Genomic DNA, 3,821 nt, shown 5'->3' with positions numbered 1-3,821 from the left:
GAGTAATGGTGTCTCTCTGGAGACTAAGGTGTGTCTGATACAGGCCATGGTCTTCGCAATCACTTGTTATGCATCAGAGAGTTGGACAATGACCAAGGAAGAAGGAGAATTGATGCCTTTGAGCTGTGGTGCTGGAGAAGAGTATTGAGAATACCATGGACTGCTAGGAAAACAGACAGATTTGTCCTGGAAAGGGGTAAACCGGGTGGCTCCTTGGAGGCAAGGATTCTGAGGCCCCATCTAACATACTTTGGACATGTTGTGAGGAGAGACCGGTCCTTGGAGAGGGACATCATGCTTGGGAGGATGGAGGGACAGCACAGGAGAAGAAGGTCCTCTATGAGGTGACTGGGATAATTGGGATGGGAGTGTCGGAGACAGTGCGATTGACACAGGACAGAGCGGAGTTTAGGGCTATTGTACATAGGGTCGCTATGAGTCGCAAGCGACTCGACAGCACATAACAGCAACAACAACAACAATATTGCATTGGGAAAATCTGCTGTCAGAGACCCTTCCAGAGTGCTGAAAAGCAACGATATCAGCCTAGATGCTAAGGTGTGCCAAATCCAGGCCATAATATTTTCAATTACTTGTTATGCATCAGTGGGATGTATAATGATTAAGGATGACAGAAGAATAATTGATGTCTTTGAATTGTGGTGCTGGAGAAGAATCTTGAGCATACCACGAACTCCAAGAAAACAAATAGATCTATCTTGGAGACAGTGAAACCAAGTTTCTCCTTGGAGGCTACAATTTCGAAGCTCCATCTTTTGGACATGTGGCCAGGAGAAATTGGTCCTTAGAAGGGTAGAGAAACAGAACAGGAGAAGAAGACCCTGAATGAGATAAATTAATACAGTAACTGGAATTGTGTGTTGGAATTAGTGAGATTGGTTTAAGATAGGACAGAGTTCAGAGCTGCTATACATAGCATCACTAACTCGACTGGACATGACAACAACAACAACAACAACTTTTCAAGGTGCTCACGCCTTCCCATGTCACTCCTGAAGAAGTTAGTGAAAAAGTCACTCTTAACTTCCATTTTTCTGTCTGCATAACCTAAGAAACAGGAATGTAAGCCTTCCTTTGGGTATCAAAGCTTGAGGAAATGAATCACCTCTCTTCTTCAAAAACACAGTCCAGAAGCAGAAGTTACTTCCATTAGTAGTATGCACCAACAGATATTACAGGAGAAAATAAAAATAAGAAAAAAAAGAAGAGACATATGAGTTAGAAGAGGGGCCGGTGTAAATAGTATGTAGTTGCTGAATCAAAGGACATTTTCTGTTGACTTTTGTTGTTGTTGTTGTGTACTATCTGTAGCTATCATATAGCTGACCCTCCAGTGGGTGTTCAGAGGTAGTTAATAGCACAGGAGGAGATTGCCCATCCTTCTCCCACATTAGAGACTAAAATAATTTTCAGTCTCAGCCTACCTATACCTCAGTGCTTATTAAACCGTATGTTGCTATACACAGCCTCAAGTGTAGTTTGTTGGCATGTTCTCTGGGTTTGAACTAATTGAGCAACTGAAACCAGAACCTTTAAATCAACTTGATCACATATAAATTATTTTTAAATGTGCATTTTGCTAAGGGCAGCCATCATTTTCTAATTGAAACTTTTGATACAAAGAAAAGAATATTTTTGGCATAAAGCATAAATTCAAAGCAATAATTCTAGAGTGTTATCAGGACTAAGGAACTGAAGAATTTCTGGATTTCATGAGATCATAGCAATCATAGCATCATGAAAGCCACCACAGTAAGGCAAACAGTAGTGCCATGACATCATTGTATATGAACCACAATTAAAGTTATGATAGTGACATTTGCTTTTCATCATAGATGAAATATATATTTAAGGTCTTTTTGCTCACTTTAAGCTGAATTATTTGCATTTTGTTAAATTGTTGAAGTACGTGTCTGTCTGTGTATGTTTTTAAATTCCTGTCAGATATAGACTTTCTGAAAATAATATCTCAGTTGACAACTTATATTTTCATGGATTTTATGCTTTTTTACAGCTTTAGAACTTTATTCGATAATCAGCTATTAGTTTTCATCCACTTTTATGGTCTGTAGATTTTTGGAAGTGGTGACAAGTACATAGGTAACCAGTGTATACAGCTTGTTTGGGCAATCTTAATCCTCATTACGTTTTCTGAACAACAGTATACGGATGCGGTATGGGACATTCCTTATTCCTTTGACCCAGACAGTTTTGTTAAGCCTGGTGTCAGTGTGAATATCTGGTGTTCCCATCTCCTTCATGGCTAATTTCCAGATCTCCTTTAGTGCCCGAGGAGCACGTTTCTTAAAGCCCACTCCATGGATACGCTTATGAATGTTGATGGTGTGCTTTCTGGTCACCACTTCGTTGATGTCAGAACGGCATTTCTTCTTCTCACCACCGTTCTTTGCGGGGGCCATAGGGTCGGGACCAGGCTGGAAAGCTGATTTTATGCTTTTATTTGGTCTTGTTTTGCTTTTCTTATTTTGACGTTTAAGACAATGACTTCATAAGATATCTTGAATGCCACTAATCAAAGACCAGAGGAACTGTGAGATGATTTCAAAGATAACATGTATGGAGTGAACAAATAATCATTACAAAAAATCAGGAAGAAGAAAACATTAAAAAATATGTCAGAAGAGACTATGAAAATTTTATTAGAGCCTGGAGAAGAAAAAAAAATTTAAAAAAAGAAAAAAGATGCCATAGTGCAAAATATTATACCAAAATGTTCAGAGAGATGGAGTTAGAGAATAAATATTGAAGAAAGAACACTTTCTCAATATTTCTGAAGATGAAGGAATTAAAGGATAGATTCAAGTCATGAGTTGGCAATACCAAGAGATGTTATGGGCACAGACTAAAAGGATCCAGGAAGCATCAAGCAACAAAGAAAGTAATACACAGGATCATTATACCAAAAAGAATTGGATTACACTGAAATATTTTAGCAAGTATATGAGCAAGACCCAATGACATTGAAGAATGAAGTTTAAACAAGGTCCCAGAAATTGATCATTCTATTTGACATGTTTCAACTAACAAATGCAACCTGCCTGTGCTCCCCAATTTATGCCAGGAATTTTGGGAAATAGATACTTGGCAAACCCACTGGAAGAGGTTCATATTTGTCCTCATTCTCAAAAAAACTGATCCAACAGAATGTGAAAATTATCAAAAATACATAATTAATACCTTATGCAAGCAAAATAGTGCTGTAAATAATTTAAAAAAATGGTTATAACAGTACACTGACAGGGAACAATCAGAAATTTGATCTTGCTTTGGAAGAGGCCACAGCACCAGGAATATCACTGGTCAGATCAGGTAGATCATGCTTGAAAGCCAAGAATACTAGAAGAATGTCTATTTGTATTTTATTGGCTCTGCAAAGGCTTTTGACTGTGTGAATCCTCAAAAATTATGGCTCACATTGAGAAGAATGGGAATCCCAGAACACTTAATTGTACTAATAATATAAAATCTATCCCTAGACCAGGAAGCTGCTATGCAAACTGAGCAAGGAAACATTGCATGGTTTAAAATCATGAAGAGTGTGCATAAAGGTTGTATTCTTCCTCCACACCTACTCATTCAGTTTGCTGAGCAAATAATTCACAAAGTCAGACTCCATTAAGAATAATGTGGCATCAAGATTGGAAGAAGACTCATCAACAGCTTGCCTTATACAGAAGACACAACTTTTCTTGCTGAAAATGAGGAAGATATAAAACACTTGCTGCAGAAGATCAAGGAATTCTATATGGATTACATTTCAAAATAAAACAAGAACAAGA

General features: G+C 37.9%; 1 pseudogene; it reads right to left on the bottom strand.

The window, feature by feature from the left end:
* Positions 1-2,063: 2,063 nt before the first annotated feature.
* LOC102876584 lies at positions 2,064-2,441 on the bottom strand (annotated as a pseudogene).
* Positions 2,442-3,821: the final 1,380 nt, after the last annotated feature.

The sequence above is a fragment of the Elephantulus edwardii genome, unplaced genomic scaffold, assembly GCF_000299155.1.
Source record: "Elephantulus edwardii isolate Elephantulus edwardi_28Jun2011 unplaced genomic scaffold, EleEdw1.0 scaffold00301, whole genome shotgun sequence".
Lineage (NCBI taxonomy): Eukaryota > Metazoa > Chordata > Mammalia > Macroscelidea > Macroscelididae > Elephantulus > Elephantulus edwardii.
This window is presented reverse-complemented; position numbering and strand designations above follow the sequence as displayed.